The sequence below is a fragment of the Mobula hypostoma genome, chromosome 28 (assembly GCF_963921235.1).
Source record: "Mobula hypostoma chromosome 28, sMobHyp1.1, whole genome shotgun sequence".
Classification (NCBI taxonomy): Eukaryota; Metazoa; Chordata; class Chondrichthyes; order Myliobatiformes; family Myliobatidae; genus Mobula; species Mobula hypostoma.
The window spans coordinates 2,714,623-2,736,839 of NC_086124.1; the positions used below are offsets into that span (position 1 = coordinate 2,714,623).

Consider the following 22,217-nt stretch of genomic DNA (forward strand, 5'->3'; position numbering starts at 1 on the left):
TAGCAGCACAATGCAATACGTAATAACAGGAAAAAACTTAATTACAGTAAATAGATATATATAGATAGGTAGTGCAAAGTGATCTAAAGGAATTGTCAACCTGTGGGATGCCGAGCTGAAACATTGTCAATTACTTTCCCCTCACAGATTCTGCCTGACCTGCTGAGTTCCTCTAGCAGTTTGTCTGCTGCTTCCCGGAGATATTCTTGCTGATTTTCAGTAACTATGAGCTGTGAAATATCGATATTGCGTAAAGAGACTTTGCCATCTGCTCAGATGCTGGGACAGTGGTGGTTTGATAGTCCAGAGTTCCTGCTGATGACTCATGGTCACAGCTCTTTGTAACTGTGACAGTCGATTCACTCGTTTGTGTTTGATGCTTCTGAGTTTTAAAAATGTCAATCTTGATTCTTTTCCCCCCAGAGGCACGGACTGACTGTTCACCTGAAGGAGCATCTCTGAACCATCTCCGGGGAAGTGGCCATTCACCATGAGCGGCTGTGAGTACTGGTAGTCTAGTTGACGTAGTGAACTGCTGCGGGGCACGTTGACGATGAGTACGTGGGAGATGGGAGCAGGAACAGGTCTCCAGCCCCCTTCCAGCTGCCGTAGAGTCCTAGACCACTGCAGTACAGAAACAGGCCAGTTGGCCCATCTAGTCCATGCTGAACTATTATTCTGCCTACCTGCACCTGGACCATAGCTTTCCATTCCCCTCCCCCCATGTACCTATCCAAATTTATCTTATTTGTTGAAATCAAAATCGCATTCACCACTTGTGCTGGCAGCTTGTTCCGCACGCTCACCACCCTCTGATTGAAGAAGTTTCCCTTTAACTATCTCACCTTTCACCCCGTAACCCATGACCTCTTGTTCTAGTCTCAGCCAACCTCAGTGGAAAAAGCCTGCTTGCCTTTACCCTCATAATTTTGCATACCTCTATCAAATCTCCCTTCATTTCCCTACCTTGAGGGAATGAACTCCAGTCCTATACAATCCTTCCTATAAGTCAAGTCCTGGAACCATCCATGGAACAGGCCATTCGACCCTTCTAGTCTGTGCCGAAACATTATTCCGCTAGTCCCTTTGACCTGCATCCAGTCCATAACCTTCCAGACCTCTCCCATCCATGTATCTATCCGATTTATTCTTAAATAGGTGTCTGAGGGACTAATGTGACAACTCTTAGCATCTCTCATTATTCCTTTCAAACCGTTTAACATTTGCACTGAAACATAGAGAAAGGGTTACAGACAGCGATTTGTAACTAATACCCTGTTTCACAGATCTCGATGGGCATTTGCATCCTGGTACAGTGCAGAATCAGAATCAGGTTTAATATCACTGGCACATATTGTGAAACTTGTTGTTATGTGGCAATACATAAAAATAAAAAATACGTTAAATTACTGAAGGAAGTATATAATAAGCAATAAATATCGAGAACATGAGGCGAAGGTGCTGAAAGTGAGTCTGTGGGCTGCAGCAATAGTTCCTGTTGGTGAGAGTAAAGATATCCGCTTTGCTTCAAGAGTTCGAGAGTCAAGGGGTATCAACTGTTCCTGAACCTGCAGGTGTGAGTCCTGAGGCTCTGGTGCAAAGCTGTGGATGGTCCCTGGGGCCCTGGGGTCTGTAGTACACATTGTAAATGCTCCTCAGCTGACTGGTTTAATTCACTGTCTCGGAAGTGCGTCAGTTGTTGGGGTTGTCGATCAGCTGCTTAGCAGCAAGTGCTGTCCGGTTTCTACCCACCCAGAAACTCTATTATCTAGAGATACAGCACAATAAAAGGCCCTTCCGGCCCAACGAGTCCAGCTACTCCCCTCTGACCCATATGTTAGGGCCACACAGTCTCTCCTCAACTCAGTCTTTCCTCCTGAAGCTGAAGTCATTGCTTAGGAATTGCCGTTTCTCCAGAGATAGCTTCCGGTTCCAACACAGCATTCCCACAATGCTCAGCACAACAACACAGAACTGAACAACAGCAGCAAGAACAGGACCATTTCCTCCCTCTCTCAGACAGACAGACAGACACACACACACACGCACACTCACTTTTTCAGATAGTGCAAGCCTCCAGGCCTTCAGCCCCTCTGGCCTCCAGTGGACTCATGGACCAGCAGACGACAGGCTTCTGACTTCCCCAGTTGACCTCAGGCTCGTAGGCCCAGGGCTTCAGTCATCGGGATTTGAATTCCAGACTCCTGATCAAGTTTGGGGCTTTGGGCTTCAGTCTTCATGATCAGCCTCAGGATGAGCTGATGATGAGAATGTGAACTCAAGGCCTCGATCACTAGTCTCGCCAACTTGTACACCTGGGAGCGGGGGTGAAGGGTCCACATGCCTCCTGCTCACTGACGCCTGATCCCAGGACCCACTGACCTGTGAGGATTCACTGATCCATTGGGGGGGGGGGGGAACACCAGCCCTTGTCCACGGCACTTGCCAAACTGATATCCACATCGCTGGTTTTCAAGCGCGGTGTGTGGACCCTCTGCCTGTGGTTTTAAGTATATAATAAGAAACAGTTAAAAGTTTGTGTGGGCTCCTGTAAAGCTGCAGAGAGTTACGGCTCTGATCGGCTTGCCCCAGCTTGCCCCATCGGTTCTCATTCGCTCATTGATTCTCAGTATAAAATGGAGGATACGATGTTAATGTGGGAAGGTGCTGCTGTACGCTGCCACAAGGCTTCCCCTTCTTCCTTAAGTTTCCCACTAACCACACCAACACGACTCGCCTCTTACCGAACCAAGCCCCGCTTCTGCGTAACATTGGTCCGACTGTTCTGTGCAGCGTTTGGCCTTTTGGTCAAGGCGCTGTCTCTGTCAAGGTTGTGGCTCAGAGTGTCTTGTTTTTTGAAGTTTGTAGGGTGGTTTTGGGGGCAGAGAGGAGGAAGGGTTTAAGGACAGGGATGTGGGGGAGTTAGAGGTCTGGCTGGAGACTAGGCCTCTGCTCTATGTTCAAAGGCTGGCGAGATGGATGGGTGATGAAGGACGCCCAGATTCTAGGCCGCTGCTCCGCACTCATCCCTCGAAGGCCAGCAATGTGGACGCGGGATGAAGGACACCCAGAGTTCAGGCCCCCGCTCTGCATTTGAAGACCAGTGATGTGGGTGTTAGGCTGGCGTGTGCTGTGGACAAGGGCTGGTGTGGCCCAGCAGATCAGTGAATCCTCACAGGTCGATGGGTCCCGGGATCGGATGTCTGTGTGAGCAGGAGGCTCGAGGGCCACTGTCACCCTAGGTATGCAAGTTGGCTAATCCAGAACTCGAGGCCTTGTGTTTGGTTCCCGTCACTGGCTCGTCCTGGGGTTTGTATTGAAGACTGAAGCCCGAAGTTTGATCAGAAGTCCGAATTTGAAACCCAGTGGCTGAAGCTCTGGGTCTACGAGCCTGATCTCAACCGGGGAAGTCAAAAAGCCAGTCGTCTGCTCGATGCCGGAGGACTGAAGGCCTGGAGGCTTGTCCTAATTGCAGGACAACTAGTTGGAAAAGGCTTTTCTCTTTGCAGCAAAGGAGGATGAGAGGAGATTTGACAGATGGAGTGGAGACCCAGAGACACTTTCCCAGGGCAGAAGTGACCAATCCAAGGGGGCATAGATTTTAGGTGATTGGAGGAAAGTATAGGGGATGTCAGAGGTAGATTTCACACACAGAGAATGCTGATGTTTGGTTGCTTGCTGTGTTCGGTGTTGCTCTGCTGAACGTGGTGCACACACTGTGTTGGCACTGGAAGTGTGGTGACACCTGCCCGACCCCGGCACGTCGATCGGTTGTGTTGGCTGTTAACGCAAATGACGCACCTCACTGTGTGTTTCCACGCACACGCGGCAAACTAGTGAATCCGAATCCGAGGGACCTCAGCCACATTGCTCTGCCTGTGTGCTTGCGAGGGGTTCTGTGGCAAAGTTTACACCTAGGTACTGTGGGCCACCCACCCACCCACTCCTGTAAACGTGCATGCAGCCAGCATGCTGGAGTGGGTGGGTGGGAGGCGGGGGCTGGCATTGAGTATCTCCTTTGTTCGGGGGATACAGATGTGCAGGCTCGCACAGCCTGGTGAGTCAGCACAGCTGGATGCGGCACTGAGCTCCGAGGTGCATCCAGCGACTCTGGATGTGAGGTTTGTCTGTAGGAGAATGAATGGGGCCAGTCTTCATCAGAAACTAGTTTTGCAGTTATTTTTGAGCTGGGAGAAAAGGATGCACTGCGAATGAAAAGAACTTGTGTTAAGTTCTGGGCGATTCAGTTGGGTGAAGCTGTGAATATGTCTCTGTTTTCTCAAGATGAGGAGCATCACAATTCATCTAGTTTATACACTGTTCACCTGACAATAGAGTGAGTGGCTTACTTGCATTAATTAAAAAAAATATTAAATTTAGCTCTGTTTGTGTGTGTGAGAAGCAGGGTTAAAGGCAAGATTCTTAGCCATGAGGAGGAACAGAGGGATCTTGGGGGCCACATCCATAAATCCCTCAAAGTTCAAACTCATGAGAGATGCTGGAAATCCAGAGCAGCTCACGCAAAATGCTGGAGGAACTCAGCAGATCAGGTAGCATCCATGGAAATGAATAAACAGTTGACGTCTTGGGCTGAGACCCTCCATCAGGACTGGAAAGGAAGGGAGAAGGCACCAGAATAGAGAGGTGGGCGGAGGGGAGGGAGGCTAGCTGAGAGGTGATAGGCGAGGCCTAGTGGCTGAGTAAGGTCAAGGACAGGAGAAGAAAGAATCTGAAAGGAGAGGAGAGGGGACCATAGGAGAAAGGGAAGGAGGAGGGGACACAGGTGGAAAGAAGTAGACAATAGACAATAGGTGCAGGAGTAGGCCATTCGGCCCTTTGAGCCAGCACTGCCATTCACTGTGATCATGGCTGATCATCCACAATCAGTGTCCAGTTCCTGCCTTATCCCCGTAACCTTTGATTCCGCTATCTTTAAGAGCTCTATCCATCTCTTTCTTGAAAGCATCCAAAGACTTGGCCTCCACTGCCTTCTAGGGCAGAGCATTCCATATATCCACCACTCTCTGGGTGAAAAAGTTTTTCCTCAACTCCGTTCTAAATGGCCTACCCCTAATTCTTAAACTGTGGCCTCTGGTTCTGGACTCACCCATCAGCGGGAATATGCTTCCTGCCTGCAGCGTGTCGAATCCCTTAATAATCGTATATGTTTCAATAAGATCCCCTCTCAGCCTTCTAAATTCCAGAGTATACAAGCCCAGTCACTCTAATCTTTCGATATATGACAGTCCCGCCATCCTGGGAATTAACCTTGTGAACCTACGCTGCACTCCCTCAATAGCAAGAATGTCCTTCCTCAAATTTGGAGACCAAAACTGCACACAGTACTCCAGGTGTGGTCTCACCAGAGCCCTGTACAGCTGCAGAAGGACGTCTTTAGGGGAGGGGGGGGATGGAAAATTCTGCGCACAAAGTTGCTGTGCATGTCAATAGAGTGGATAAAGGCGAAGGTGAATTGCCCTTCATTAGTCGAGAGGATTGAATTCAAGAGCTGTGAGGTAACGTTGCAACTCTGTGAATCTCTGACTAGACCACACTTGGAATAGTGTGTTCAGTTCCGGTCACCTGATTATACATATGAAGGATGTGGAAGCTTTAGAGAGGGTGCAGAGGAGACTTACCCGGATATTGCCTGTATTAGAGAGCGTGTCTTATGAGGAAAGGTTCAATGGGCTAGGACTTCTCTCTCTGGAGCAAAGGAGGATGAGAAGTGACTTTTTAGAGGTGTACAAGATGTTAACAGGCACAGATAGAGTGGATAGCCAGAGACTTTTACCCAGAGCAGAAATGGCTAATAGGAAGGGGTATAATTTTAAAGTGATTGGAGGAAAGTATAGTGGGGGAGTCTGAGGTAGGTTTTTCACACAGAAAGCAGTGGGTGCGTGGAACACCCGGCCAGGGGTGGCAGTAGAGGCAGATATATCAGTGACAGTTTAGGAAATTCTTAGGTAGGCACATGGATAAACTAAAATAGAAAAAATGGAAACATGCGAGGTAAGGGCTAGATTGATCTTGGAGCAGTCAATGTTTTGGACCGAGACCCTTCATCAGGACTGGAAAGGAAGGGGCAGAAGCCAGGAAAAACTTGGGGGGGGGCGGGCAGGGGGGGGGGAAGGAGGACAAGCTCGAAGGTGATAGGTGAGACCAGGTGAGGGGAAGGTGGAGGAGGGGGGGATGAAGTTAAGAAGCAGGGAGGTGATAGGTGGAAGAGCTAAGGGGTTGAAGAAGAATGAATCTGATAGGAGAGGACAGTGGACCATTGGGGAGAGGGAACGAGGAGGGGCGCCAGTGGGAGGTGAAGGGAAGGCGAGGAGAAGGGAGAGGGGAACCAAAATGGTGAATGGAAAACAAGCGGGGGGCTCTTTAGGGGCTTCGATGTTTCTTTCATTCATTCTATGTGTGTTCTTGTTTCCTGGATGTCTGTGAAGAGTAAGACTTTCAGGTTGTATACTGTATATATTCTCTGATATTAAATTGAACCACTTGAACATTTGAGGGTGGGGGGAGGAAGAAATTACTGGAAGTTGGAGAAGTTAGGGAAACGAGTGTTCTTGCTGTGAGGTTGGAGGCTACTGGGATGGACCTGAGGGATCGCGCTCTTCCCTCTCAGTCCCGAAGCAGGGTCTCGGCCCAAAATGTTGACTGTTTACTCTTTTCCACAGATAACTGCCTGACCTGCTGAGTTCCTCCAGCATTGTGTGTGTGTGTGTGTGGGTGTGTGGTTGGCTCTTCGTTTCCAGCATCTGCAGATATTCGCACGTTTGGAATATGAGGTGTTGCTCCTCCAACCTGAGCAGTAGAGGGGGCCCTGGACCGACATGCCTGAGTGGAAATGGGACGTAGAATTAAAATGGGTGGCCACCGGGAAATCCCGCCTGTTGCAGATGGACCGAAGGTGCTCAAAATGGAGGCCAGTTTAACCCTTGAACTGACCTAGGCTCACCCCTAGGCAGGAGGAAGCCTCTGTTCAACTCATAAAGAAACTTTAAAATAAAGTAGTCTACTTGGCTTTTTTTTTTATCACACCCTTGTACTTCATGTCTCACCCTGGCATCTGGTAAAGCAAGAACTCCATTTCAAAATTGTCACCTGGTTTTGCAACCATCGCTGTGGTTTTTTTTGCTAAGCCCTGGCTCGAAGAGTTATTGAGACCATACATGAGTGCTCCAGCCGTGCTGATTCCCCCGGACTTGTTACACAACTAACGTCACGCCTTTAGCTGCAAGAACTTCAGGTTTCAACTTCCTTCCCCCCCCCCACCACCTCCGCCTTTCTTTTCATCCTTTAAGAACCCGTTAAAATGCACCTCCTCTGGTGGCTTGATGCTAAATTTTGTTCAAATCTGTTCAAGAAACGTGCTCTGCATTTGCAGTTGTGGTTACGGTGACCAATCTCTCCATCCATGTGCTGTCAGGCGCAGTGGGCTGGGGGAATGTTTGTGGGGGGCGGGGGTTGGTGGTCAGAGATAAGCTTCTCCACACAAACTGTGGTGGGTGTGTGGATTGTTCTGCTAGAGGTGGTAGTGAAGGCAGATACATCAGGAATATTTAGCAGACTCTTAGATAGTCAAGTCAAGTCACTTTTTATTGTCATTTCGACCATAACTGCTGGTACAGTACACAGTAAAAACGAGACAACGTTTTTCAGGACCATGAACAATATAAAAACTACATTGAACTACGTAAAACAACACAAAACGACACTAGACTACAGACCTATCCAGGACGGCATAAAGTGCACAAAACAGTGCAGGCATTACAATAAATAATAAACAAGATAATAGGCACAGTAGAGGGCAGTAGGTTGGTGTCAGTCCAGCCTCTGGGTATTGAGGAGTCTGATGGCTTGGAGGAAGGAACTGTTACATAGTCTGGTCGTGAGAGCCCGAATACTTCAGTGCCTTTTGCCAGATGGCAGGAGGGAGAAGAGTTTGTATGAGGGGTACGTGGGGTCCTTCATAATGCTGTTTGCTTTACGGATGCAGCGTGTGGTGTAAATGTCTGTAACGGCAGGAAGAGAGACCCCAATAATCTTCTCAGCTGACCTCACTATCCGCTGCAGGGTCTTGTGATCGACAGGCGCATGGATGAAAGAAAAATAGAGGGGCATGGGAGGGGAAGCCTTGGATTAATCTGAGAGGACGTAAAAGGTCAGTGCAACATTGTGGGTTAAAGGGCCTTTGCTGTACTGTTTGATGTTCTTCGACAATGAGAAACAAGCTCACGAGTAAGAACGACGATGGAGCTGGTGAGACCAATATGCTAAGAGGAGGGGCAGTTTCTGTACCTCTGTGTTAACCTCCCCTACACTCAACACTGACTGAAATTGGGGAGGAAGGCTGTTAAACTAGCCCTGATATTTTCCTACTCAGCCGCATTCCTTTGAGGTGTTGTCTGTCTTTGTTGAATACGTTGATGGTTAAAGAGTCATGAAGCGGTTTTCTGATCACGTTGCTTGGTCTCTGTCCTGCTGTGGATGTGGTTGGAAGTTTCTAAGTTAAGTGTTGATAATGCTGCAGCCTCAGCAAGCTTCACATCTTTCTGCCTTTGAAACTGTGAGCTTAGGCATCCACTGAGCAGATGATACGCACATTGACCTTTGCCTCTTCAGGCCCATTCCTCTTTCTAAAAGAGTGGGCAGTAGTTCACGTTATGATGTGTTTGCTTTCTGGCTGCTCCCTTTTTTTCCCCGCTATTTTGTGCGACTTTAGTCGGGGCAAACTGGCTCTGCAGCCTGCAGTCAACAAATGACACAGCGCTAAAGTGAACTGAACTGAACAGTCCTGGACTGTTTCAATGACTCTGCGGTTCGATGTTTTATATTCTGTGCTTTTTGATCATTTTCTTTTCGCTGTTAGCACAATTTGTTCTTTTTTTGCCTTTTAAGGGTTTAATGTTTTTCTTTTAAGGGGCTCCATGGTGTTTCTTTGTTTCGTGGCTGTCAGTGGGAAGACAAATCTCAGAGTTGTATACTACATGTATACTTCGGTAATAAATGTACTTCGAATCATTGATATGTTTGATAAAATGTTGTCCTTAGCCATCAGAACTCTTGGTGCATCTGAGGATTTTTCTTTGCCTGATTTAATTCTAATATGTATCAGAATCAGGTTTAATATTACAGGCATATTGGGTGATCGCTGAGCTTGACAAAATGTTTGCAGGTGTTTCAGCTCCAATGGAGAAGCCATTATCAGTGCCCAGTTGAGGATGCTGTCTCCTCTGAATGCTGGCTTATATACTCCTTTCTGACATGTCTGTCCATGGCACATCCCATTCCCATTCTGACATGTCTGTCCATGGCCTCCTCTACTGTAAAGATGAAGCCACACTCAAGTTGGAGGAACAACACCTTATATTCCGTCTGGGTAGCCTCCAACCAGATGGCATGAACTTTGACTTCTCTAACTTCCGCTAATGCCCCACCTCCCCTCGGATCCCATCCGTTATTTATTTTTATACAAACATTCTTTCTCTCTCTCTCCTTTTCTCCCTCTGTCCCTCTGACTATACCCCTTGCCCATCCTCTGGGTTTCCCCTCCCCCTTTTCCCTCTCCCTGGGCCTCCTGTCCCATGATCCTCTCATATCCCTTTTGCCAATCACCTGTCCAGCTCTTGGCTCCATCCCTCCCCCTCCTGCCTTCTCCTATCATTTTGGATCTCCCCCTCCCACTTTCAAATCTCTTACTAGCTCTTCTTTCAGTTAGTCCTGACGAAGGGTCTCGGCCCAAAACGTCAACTATACCTCTTCCTAGAGATGCTGCCTGGCCTGCTGCGTTCACCAGCAACTTGGATGTGTGATACTCCTTCAGGGTCCGAATTGATGTTGATTAGACGTCGTGGTCTGATCTGGTTCAAAACACTGCGAACAATTTAGCAAGGGAAGATCCTAACTGGCTAGAGATCCACTAGAAGTGATTGTTCCTCTGTCCAGATCCTGAGATTACTGGGTGATTTACTGATTGTTGACATCATTGTTTCTCTTCTCTGTAAAGGTTCATATACCACGATGTGTTTGTTGATGGCTCCTTCTGTAGAGAACCACGCTTAGAAAAATTCTCTTTCTTTTCTTGATTTTGCTTGAGTCAAGACTCTGGCTGTTGTCCGGTGAATTGGTGTCCTTCTTCGTCTTCATGAGCTGATACTAGTGAGAGTGTGTCTTGCCTTTTGCTCACTAGATGATGCCCGTGTAGCCTGGTTGATAGTTTTCTTCCTGTTTGGCCAACATAGTATTTGTTGCAGTCACTACCCTGGATTTTGTAGATAATATTTATTCCATCAGTTACATTTTCTCGCATTTTGTGTTTTGATAGGTTCCTCCTCACAGTAGCAGTCGGTTTGTGAACAACTGTGATGTTGTGTTGCTGAAGCAGCCTTGCTATTATTTCTGAGATATTCTTCATGTACGACAATACAATTCATTTATAAATCAATTGTGTAGTTTCTCTATTCAGTTTTATGACCTTGAGGCACCTTTGGATAAAGCTTCTTGGATATCCGTTCTGTTGAAAGGTCTTGAAGAGACACTTTTCTTCTCCAGCTTTTTGTCTGTTGTTGCAATGTGACTCAAACCTCTTTAATAAGGTTTTCAGCAACACAACATCACAACTGAGGCCTCAATACATTGTTTGCCCATCACCTCCCTCTAGTGCTCCTCCCCCCTTTTCTTTCTTCCATGGCTTTCTGTCCTCTTCTTTCAGATTCCCCCTTCTCCAGCCCTGTAACTCTTTCGCCAATCAACGTCCCAGCTCTTTACTTCACCCTTCCCCCTCCCAGTTTCACCTATCACCTTGTGTTTCTACCTCCCTTCCCCCTAACTTTTAAATCTACTCCTCATCTTTTTTTCTCCAGTCCTGCTGAAGGGTCATGGCCTGCAATGTTGGCTCTACTCTTTTCCATAGATGCTGCCTGGCCTGCTGAGTCCCTCCAGTATTTTATGTGTGTTGCTTCGATTTCTAGTATCTGCAGATTTTCTCTTGTTTATGATTAGATAATGTAGAACTTACTTACTGCTGTTATGCTGTTGCTGTTTAGGGCAGGAATGAAGATCCTCCATCTCTGACGGTGTTCGGGGCTTCCTTCATCGTGTCAGTAGCTTCCTCTCAGTTTTCACTACTGTCAGTCATACAAGTCCCGGGTGGAGACTCACGAATACCGTCACACTCAGATGTAGAAAGATCCTTCATTGCTGTTTCCGTAACAGTTTTGTTTAACCAGTCAGCACACCACCACCACACCGACCCCCTCACCGAACCTAGAGGACCAGTGGACCACTCTTAATCTGTCCTCTACCCTTTGACCTGTTTGGCATGGGTGACCCTACCAAGAGCCAAAGTATAAAGCCCTGACTCCAGCCAACAGAGCTCTCTGAGACATTGAGGCACACAAGCCTCCAAACCCTACTACAAGGTTGTGGTCCTCTAGGAGGAGATAATGTAGGTTAGGAGAAATTAATGGGAGATCTCAGTCAGCTTGGTATGTGGTCTGAGGATCAGCAAGTGGATTTCAATCCAGATAAGTATGAGGACTAAACACAAGAGGTTCTGCAGATGCTGGAAATCCAGAGTAACACATAGAAAATGCCAGAGGAACTCAGCAGGTCAGGCAAACTCCATGGAGATCAGAATCAGAATTAGGTTTAATATAACCGACATATGTCATGAAATTTGTTGTTTTGCAGCAGCAGTGCATTGCAGTGCATAATAAAAACTGGTAAATTTCAGTGGGAAGTGTATAGTTAAATAAATAAGTTGTGCAAAATTAGAAATAAAGAAATTGGTGAGGTAGTGTTCATGAGTTCAATGTCCATTCAATAATCGGATAGCAGAGAGGAAGAAGCTGTTCCTGAATTGTTAAATGTGTGTCTTCAGGCTTCTGTACCTTCTTCCTGATGGTAACAGTGAGAGGAGGGCATGTCCTGGGTGATGGGGGTCTTTAATGATGGATGCTGCCTTTTTGAGGCATCACTCCTTGAAGATGTCCTGGATACTATGGAGGCTAGTGCCCATAATGGAGCTGACTAAGTTTACAACTCCACGGCTTATTTTGATCCTGTGCAGTAGTACCCCACCCCTTCCTCACCATACCAGACGGTGATACAGCCAGTTAGAATGCTCCCCACGGTACACCTGTAGAAGTTTTCAAGTGTTTTTGGTGATGAACTAAATCTCCTCAAACTCCTGATGAAATACAGAACAGTCCTGCAGTGTTACTATATTGTGTTACTCTGTAACACAACCCTGAGTTACTTACCGAGACGCGAGGCACAAGATTCTGGAAGTCTGGATCTTCACACAAAGTCCTGGAGCAACTCAGCAGGTCAGGCAACATCTGCGGATGGAAATGCACAGTTGACATTTTGGGTCGAGACCTTTTATTGGTCTTGAAGAAGGGTCTGAACCCAAAATGTCTACTGTCCATTAATAGATGCTGCCTGACCTGCTGAGTTCCTCCAGGACTTTGAGAGTTGCTCCTGTGTTATGAACCATGTCTTGTTGCCATCCTGATACTTTCTCTATAGGCTGAGTGTTCCTGATAAACCATGTGTTTTCCCCGCACTGGCCAAATTAGAGGAGCAGAGTTTGCTCAAGGAGTTTTACAACTGATAATGTTTTTCTCAGTGTGTGATAAAGATCATAGACTTCTTCTTGGCGTGTTAATTGCAAAATAAATATTTGTCAAGACGCTGGGGAAAACTCACCTTGAAGTAATGTCAGAGGAAATTATGCTGATTGAGAAAGTTGCAGTTTAACACCGAATTCCAGAGCAATGCACACAAAGTGCTGGAGGAACTCAGCAGGTCAAGTAGCATCTGAATGAATGAGAGTAAGGCCTCTGTCGTTCAGGGTCGACCATGGATGTTGCATCCTAGCTGTCTAGATACACAAGCCAGGGCAGTACGATAAGGAGAGCGAGCTGTTGCCCATTTAGCGAGTTCCCCCTCACTATACATCTGACCAATCCAAAGGAATGGCAAAGACCGATACAGTTTGGCACCAGTGGCATCGCAAGAGTTGCCATTCAGTGTTGAACTCAATGTAGGACTGCCTTAGGGACTCCAGCTCCAGATTTTTCCCTCGGGGTTTACTCCCGAAGCCTTCCCCAGGAGTGATTATAGCTGCAATGCAGTGGAGATTTCAGATCAGAATTTTCCTTCTCTCAGAAGGGCTTCCAACCACGGCTGACGAGCCCCATCTGCCCAAACAGCATCTACAAAGAGGAATAAACTGCTGACATTTCAGGACGAGACCCTCCATCAGGAATGGAAAAGAAGGAGGAAGAAGCCAGAATCAGAAGGTGGGGGACAGGAAGGGTACAACCCGGCAGTTGATAGGTGAGACCAAATGAAGGGGAAGGTGGGTGGGTGGGTGAGGGAATGAAGTAAGAAACTGGGAGGTGATTGGTGAATGAGATAAAAGGCTAAAGAAGAAGGAGTCTGACAGGAGAGGAAAGTGGACCAAGGGAGCAAAGGAAGGAGGAGGGGAACGAGCAGGAGGTAAGGGAGCTAACTCCAAAAATGTCTGTTCGCACTGTTTATCATTCACTCAGAATCCGAATCAGGTTTATTTTCACTGACAATAGATCGTGAAATTTGTTGTTTTGTAGCGGTGAATTAGGGATTCCAGAAATAAAGAAAGTAAGTACAAAAGATGAAGAGCGGGGGGGTGGGGGTGGTATTCAAGGAGCATTCAACAATCTGATGGTAGGGGGCAAGAAGCAGTTCCTGAAAAAATGTTGAGTGTGTGTCTTCTGGCTCCTGTATCACGTGCATTGGAGTGACTACTGTGAGCTCCAGACTCAGGTCCCTGGATCTGACTTCACCTCCCACCCTCCGGGCTATATTCCCAGCCCAATGTAACTTGCATAAGGGGAGAACATTCCAAGCAGATTTCCTCCTGTTGTTACTGTGGTTCCTATAATCTTTATAGAATATTCAGTTAGCTTTCTGTAGTAAGTGTGTGTTAATTTTCAGAATTCAAACCACATTTATTATCAAGGTATATATACATTATACAACCTTGAGATTCGACCCCTGCCTTTAAAACTCAGAGGGTCGACGCGGAAGCAGTTTGATCTTGACCTTTGGTGCTGTCTGTGTGGAGTTTGCTCATTCTCCATGTGCATGGAATTCCCTCCGATATTCCGATTTCCTCCACTTTCACAAAGACATGCAGCTTGTTAGAAAGGCCTCGATAGAGTGGATGTGGAGAGGAGTCGAGGACTAGAGGGCGCAGACTCAGAATAGAGGGATGTCCATTTAGAACAGAGATGAGGAGGAATTTCTTTCATCAGAGGGTCATGAATCTGTGGAATTCATTGCCACAAATGTCTGTGGAGGTCAGGTGCACCTGGGTGCATTTAAGGCAGAGGTTGATAGGTTCTTGATCTGTCAGGGTGTGAAGGGGTACGGGGAGAAGGCAGGAAATTGGGGCTGAGAGGGAAATAGATCAGCCATGATGAAATGGTGGAGCAGACTCAAAGGGCCAGAGAGTTGTAAACTTATGCAGTTCCATCATGGGCACCAGCCTCCTTAGCATCCAGGATGTCTTCAAGGAACGGAGCGCCTCAAAGAGGCAGCGTCCATCATTAAGGACCTCCATCACCCAGGACATGTCCTCTTCTCATTGTTACCATCAGGGAGGAGGTACAGAAGCCTGAAGGTACACACTCAACGATTCAGGTACAGCTTCTTCCCCTCTGCCATCCGATTTCTGAATGGACATTGAACCCATTAACATTACCTTACTACAGTTTTAATTTTCTATTTTTGCACTACTTATTTAATTTAACTATTTTATATCGATACTTACTGTAATTCAGTTATTTCTCTATTATTATGTAGTGCATTGTACTGCTGCCATGAAGACAACAACTTGCACAACATAAGCCGGTGATATTAAACCTGATTCTGATTATTTTGCTTTGCCAATACCATAAATAAACTCTCTGGTCATTAGCGCGCTGTTCCCTGTGTGATCTTGCTGCCTTGTTTCTGACGTCACTTTGCTGAATGTGGGTATTTTGGCATATCCTAAAAGAATCGAGAGCTAGTGTTTGTAACCAGGGACCCATGAACCCCTCGGGGGTCCCTGGATAGGGTTCAGGACATCTGTCAACTTGGATGGAAAAAATTTACTCTTTATTTTCACTAACCTCCAACTGAAATTTAACATTTCCTTCCTATTTCGAAGTTCAAAGTTCAAAATAAATTTTATTATCAAAGTACATATATATCACCATATACAACCCCAAGACTCATTCTCCTGCAGACATACTCAATAAATCTACAGAATAGTAACTATAACAGGATCAGTGAAAGATCAACCAGAGTGCAAAAGACAACAAACTGTGCAAATGCAAATATAAATAAATAGCAATAAATAACGAGAACATGAGATAATGAGATAAAAAGTCCTTAGAGTGAGATCACTAGTTGTGGGAACATCTCAATTGATGGGCAAGTGAGTGTAGTTATCTGCTTTTGATCAAGATCCTGATGGTTGAGAGGTTGTAACTGTTCTTTAAACTTGGTGGTGCAAGTCCTGAGGCTCTTGTACCTTCTACCTGTTGGTAGTGATAGAGCATGTCCAGCCTGGTGTCCTGGTTGGCACGGGCAACACAGCAGTTAGCCCGATGACTTACTGTGCCATCCATCTCCAAATGGGTTCGATTCCCACCACTGCCTGTCAGGAGTTTGTACGTTCTCCCCGTGACCACGTGGGTTTCCTCTGGGTGCTCTGGTTTCCTCCCAGAGTCCACAGGTTTAGTGAGATGTGGGCATGCTGCATTGGCGCTGGAGGTGTGGTGAAACTTGTGGGCTGCCCTATCACAATCTTCGTTGATTTGATTTGATGCAAACGACGCATTTCATTGGAGTGCATGTGACAAATAAAGGCAATTTTTAAATATCCCCAGTGTTGTAAGTTTTTGTACATTTGCATTCTGCACTGGTATGAGTTAAACAGGACCTGTGCCGACTGCTCATTCTCAGTGCAACTTGAGATGGTGGATGGACAGAATGCTGGTAGGTCAAACCAGAATAGGTCAGAGGATTCTCATGAAAAAGCTGAAATGTATTTCAAGCTCCCAGCCAGCCTGCAATCTATATTCCGAAAAGCAGTGAGTGAAGGGGTAAACTTAGCGCATAGCACGCATCGCTGTATAGAGGCGGTGAAGAACAAAACTCTCACTCAATGTCTTACTTCCCGCTTCACACAAAACTCCCAATCAGGAATCATGGAAAATAAGTTTACGAAATTTGAACCAACCCCTAGATAAAACTATTGAGTTATTTTCGCTCCTCGTCTTCATTGTTTTAGTTTTTAGACAATAGGTCACAGAAGAGTTCAGCACAGTAAAGACCCTTTGGCCCACAGTGTTGTGCCAACACAGCCTCAGAATAGAGGGATGTTGAATGTTGAAAGGGCTCGATAGAGCAGACAGGGAGAGGATGTTTCCTACGGTGGGAGAGGTTAAGATCAGAGGACACAGCTTCAGAATGGAGGAACATCCATTTAGAATGGAAATGAGGAGGAATTTCTTTAGCCAGTGGGTGGTGAATCTGTGGAATTCATTGCCACAGGCAGCTGCGGAGGCCAAGTCATTGGGTATATTTAAGGCAGAGGTTGATAGATTCTTGATTCGTCAGGGCATGAAGGCATACGGGGAGAAGGGAGGAGACTGGACCTGAAAGGGAAAATGGATCAGCCATGATGAAACAGCGGAGCAGACTCGATGGGACAAATAGTTTATTTCTGCTCCTATTACTTATGGACCTTATAACCTACTCTAAGGTCAATCTAACGGTTTGCGTTAATTGGTCATACTGTCCCGTGATTAGGCTAGGGGTATTGCTGGGCGGCGCAGCTTGAAAGGCCAGAAGGGCCAACTCCACATTGTATTTCAATAAATTAAAGTAAAATAAATAATTTTTCACAGATTCTGTTGTATTTTTCTGTGTTAAAAACACTCACATTAAAATTATATCGCCTTGAATTAGCCTTTTATGCCCTGGGAAAAAGTCTTTGACTGTCCACTATATCAATGCTTCTTATCATCTTATGCGTAAATCTCTGCAATCTCTATAAAGCTCCCAAACCCTTCCTACAATAAGCCTACCGGAATCGAATACCTCAGGAATATTTGGCCGAATCCCTTGCTGCCCTTGAAGGAGTATTGTGGAATCTCACTCCCACCCGAGTATTTAGTCTGGGCTTCATTTTATTGCCCCGTCCAAAATCCAGCAATGGAGCACCAGCCTGGATCGTTCTGGAGTTAAATCGGGATCAGCTGCACGGTGAGGCTCGAAGGACCAGGTGGGCCCATTCTGCATTGTATCTCAATAAATAAACAGAGAATAAACAGCACAATGCATTTCCATTCTTCCATTTACAGTCAATGCATTAAATAGGGTTCTGCTGTATTCCTTAAACCAAAGGACAGTTGCCACTCATGAGGTCCCCTGGGGTGGTTCACAACTACAATAAATGAGGGGCTTCCTCACCCAACCCGGCCCCTCCCTCTCCAGTAGAAGAACCTAACACTGTGGTCCTTCCCCACCTGACTGCACCAAGCTCAGCACGTCCTCCTGTGCCAGTCAGCAGCATTCCTCCACGGACATCCCAACAGGTCCTGGGCAGACCAAAGGACGTCTTTCACCGAGTTGATGATCTGCCAACGGCTCTTGACATCGGTCTTGGTGTGTGTCCCCGGGAACAGCCCGTAGATCAGAGAGTCCTCTGTCACGCTGCTGCACAGGATGAAGTGTGACAGAGCCTCTTGCGTCTTCCTCCACACCCTCCTTGCAAGCCCACAGCCCACAAGGAGGTGACCTACCGTCTCACAAGGGACAGGTAGTATGGCTGGGGCGTTGCCCGGCAACAGGGCCGGACCCATCATTCGCAACACCGGGGACAGATAGAATCTCTGACAAAGCCAGAACAGAGGTGCTTGTATCGAAACCTTGGGAACATGACAGTAGTTGCTACGGTGATATGCAGGAATAGGTGCACATGGCATTAAATTGAGGGCACACTTATGGTAGGAGAGAGTGGGGGGGGGCAAAAGGAGAACAGAATCCATCAATCTCATGATAACTCTTTTTCTTGGTCCCTTAGTTCCCAGTGGAGCAAAGGCCGTTGATAACCGCTCGTCTCCATTGTCCAAATTCAATGGTATGGTTGGAGTTATCAATGTTTCTGTAATTCACTGTGCAGGGGATTGGCCTAGATAACTTCACCAGAGCCCCTGTTGACCAGCCTTACCCGTTTCCACCTCTCATGACTGGGATTTAGGGTTGGTCTTTGAAAGGCAAAAAAGTCTCATGACGTGAGGGATCTGAAACAAGACTCAGTGCAAAGAACTGAAATCTCATGTGGATAGGGTGGTGAAGAAAGCTTTTGGTATGCTGGCCTTTATAAATCAGAGCATTGAGTTACAGGAGTTGGGATGTAATGTTGAAATTGTATAAGGCATTGGTAAGGCCAAATTTGGAGTATTATGTACAGTTCTGGTCACAGAATTATAGGAAAGATGTCAATAAAACTGAGAGCGTACAGAGGAGATTTACTAAAATGTTGCCTGGGTTTCATCTCCTAAGTTACAGAGAAAGGTTGAACAAGTTAGGTCTTTATTCTTTGGAGTGTAGAAGGTTGAGGGGGGACTTGATAGAGGTGTTCAAAATTATGATGGGGATAGATAGAGTTGACGTGGATAGGCTTTTTCCATTGAGAATGGAGGAGATTCAAACAAGAGGACATGAGTTGAGAGTTACAGGGCAAATGATTAGGGGTAACATGAGGGGGAACTTTACTCAGAGAGTGGTGGCTTTGTGGAACGAGCTTCCAGCAGAAGTGGTAGAGGCAGGTTCGATGTTGTTGCTTAAAGTTAAATTGGCAAGGTATATGGACAGGAAAGGAATGGAGGGTTGTAGGCTGAGTGCAGGTCGGTGGGACTAGGTGAGAGTAGCGTTCGGCACGGACTAGAAGGGCCGAGATGGCCTGTTTCCGTGCTGTAATTGTTATATGGTTATATGGTTATATGAAATGATAAACAGTCAGAGAATGACTTTAATTGCCAATAATTCAGTCTTTTTCACTCTTACTTTGCAGTCGACAATTTCACCTGCTCTTGCAAGGAAAATATTCATAGAAATCAGGCTGGGAGCCCTGAAAGTGAATTTTAAGCTCATTAGAGTTCCGCACTGGCTCGCTTTCACTCTGACTTCAAAACAGATTTTTTCCTCACGGTCCATTGACTACAAATCAACTTGCACTTTTAAAACATCACCGTCTGAAGGATCAATAGAATAATTCACTTTTAAAATGAATGCGGTATTCTTCTTTGCTCTTCAAGGTTTTCAGATCAATTGTGCGTACCCACGGCATCGACGAGTCATGTGCTTTGAAACAGTGCCTGGCATTGTCTCATGAGAATTAATTGGGTGAAGGATCCTCCGTGATAATCCTGCAGAATGCCGTTCTTTAATTCAAGGAACTGCAACAGCCATCTCTTTGTAGCAAAGCACCGAATAAACAGGATCTTTGTAACATGATATTTTCAGGCAATGCTGGAATTAAGGATGAACTGGATGATACGGATGAACCTTTGAATTAGTGTGAGTCTGGGGACAGAATTGTACACACCGTGGCCTCTTACTTATTTATATATTGAGATACATTGTGGACTAGCCCTTCCAGCTCTTCGAGCTGCACCGCCCGTCAACCCACCTGTTTAAACTGACCCTAATTATGTTGGCGCATGGCTAACGGTTGCCTATATATAAATTATGTACCTCCTATATTTAAGGAAGTGGTCACTGAGTGTATGTTTGTGGTCTTCTGCTGCTGTAGCCCGTCCACTTTAAGGTTCAACGTGCTGTCCATTCAGAGATGTTCTTCTGCACACAGCCGTTGCAACGTATGGTTTCTTGAGTTACTGTCACCTTGAACCGGTCTGGCCATTCTCCTCTGACTTCTCTTAATTACAAGGCATTTTCACCCACAGAACTGATGCTCACTGAATGATTTTTGTTTTTTGAAACATTCTCTGTAAACTCTGGAGACAGTTGTGTGTGAAAATCCCCAGAGATCAGCAGTTTCTGAGATACTCAAACCACCCCATCTGGCACCAACAATCATTCCATGGCCAAAGTCACTTAAATCACGTCTCTTCCCCATTCTGATGTTTGGTCTGAACAACAACTGAACCTCTAGACTGTGTCTGCATGCTTTTATGCATTGAGTTGCTTCCACATGATTGGCTGATTATATATTTGCATTAATGAGCAGGTCTACGCAATAAAGTGGCCACTGAGTATATTTCTGTCACATGATGGCATTTCTATCAGTCTCAGTGTCATCTACACCAGTCAATCACAGTCACCAAATCTGGTCCAAAAGCTGGTAAATCAGTTGATTATAAACATAAGTGATTTTGAATATGCTGGAAACCCAAGTGCTGATGAAGTGTCTTGGCTCAAATTGTCCACTGTTTATTCCCCTCTGTAGATGCTGCCTGATCTGCTGAGTTCCTCCAGCATTTTGTGTGCGTGGCTCTAAATTGGTTCATTTTTGCCACATGTATCAGCAGACAGTGAAAATCCCGTCTTTGTCCATCCAGACCAGTTGGCTACAAAGATGCAACGGCACAGTCTGCAAGCCGGTGGGGGTCTGGTGATGAGGATAATTGTGGTGGTGGTGCTGCCTCTCCTTACTGACTGCTCTCTGTTGGTCAGGAAGTCAAGGAGCCAATCACAGAGGGCGGTGTTGATTCCCTGTGTCCAGAATTTGGTGATGAGTTTGCTTGGAATTGCAGCATTGAATGCAGAGCTGTAGTCATTAAACAATAGTCGGAAATAGGTGCCTTTGGTGTCCAGTGCTCCAGAGGTGAGAGTAGAGCAGGCGAGATGCCCCCTGGGTGGACCTGTTTATCTCGATCGAATGCTTTCTATGGTGCACCGAGAGAAAACTGTAAGAGTCAATGGGGACATGTCGAATTTCGTTAGCTTCCTGAGGAACTCGAGGCGTTGATGAACTTTGTTGGACGTGATGTCTACGTGTCTGGACCAGGTTGGGCAATTGGTGATGTTCACTCTCAGGAACTTGAAGCCGTCCATCCTCCCAACCTCAACAGTGTTGATGTAGTCAGGAACATGTGCACCTCCCCCTCCCCTTCTTGAAGTCAATGGTCAACTCTTTTGTTTTGTTGACATTGAAGGGAAAAGGTGTTGTCATGACACCATTTCATTAAGCTCTCTACCTTCTTCCTGTACTCTGACTTATCATTAGTTAAGATATGGCCCACTACCATGGTATCATCTGCAAACTGGAAGATTTTTTTTAGATTGTGAGAACACTCAGTCCTCTTCTATTGTCATTTAGAAACACATACATGCATTAAGGAATGATACAATGTTTCTCTGGTGATATCACAGAAAACAGGACAAACCAAAGACTAACACTGACAGAACCACATAATTATAACATATAGTTACAGCAGTGCAAAACAATACCATAATTTGATAAAGAACAGACCATGGGCACGGTAAAAAAAAGTCTCAAGTCCCAATCGACTCCCAAGTCCCCGATAGCAGGCGGCAAAAGGGAGAAACTCCCTGCCGTAAACCTCCAGGCACTGTCGACTTGCCGATACCTTGGAAGCAGCCGACCACAGCTGACACTGAGTCCATCCGTCCGAAAACTTCGAGCCTCTGACCAGCCCTTCTGATACGGCCTCCCGAGCGCCATCCTCTGCCGAGCACTTCGACCTCGCCCCATCCTCTGCCGAGCACTTCGACCTTGCTCCGGCCGCCGAAACAAGCAAAGCCGAGGATTTGGGGCCTTCTGCTCTGGAGATTCCGGTTACCACACAGTAGCAGCGAAGCGGGCATTTCAGAAGTTTTCCAAATGTTCCTCCGTACTCTCACGTCTGTCTCCATCAAATCAGAATTGTGCACGGTACCCTGCTTGACAGATAACAGATATCATTCACTGCGTCACGCCTCCATCTTCTCCTCCTCCTCTGATGGAGTTGATGGGACCATGCTGAATTTCTTCAGTCTCCTAAGGAAGTAGAGGGGTTGATGAACTTTGTTGGCTGTGATGTCTACGTGGTTGGATCAGGTCGGACTATTGGTGATGTTCAATCTTCAGCCTCCAGTTAGAGAAAAACAGGTTGGAGACAAAACAGAATATGAGGTGT

General features: G+C 46.3%; 1 protein-coding gene across 4 annotated transcripts in view; it reads left to right on the top strand.

Annotated features, from left to right (window-relative positions):
- LOC134339015 (tyrosine-protein kinase Fyn-like) overlaps positions 1-22,217 on the top strand; it is a 299,324-nt gene that overhangs the window by 59,907 nt on the left and 217,200 nt on the right. For all 4 annotated transcript variants that reach the window (XM_063035252.1, XM_063035255.1, XM_063035251.1 and 1 more), the window contains exon 2: positions 424-500. The gene's annotated coding sequence lies outside the window, so the exon portion shown is untranslated. The remainder of the gene's footprint in view (positions 1-423; positions 501-22,217) is intronic.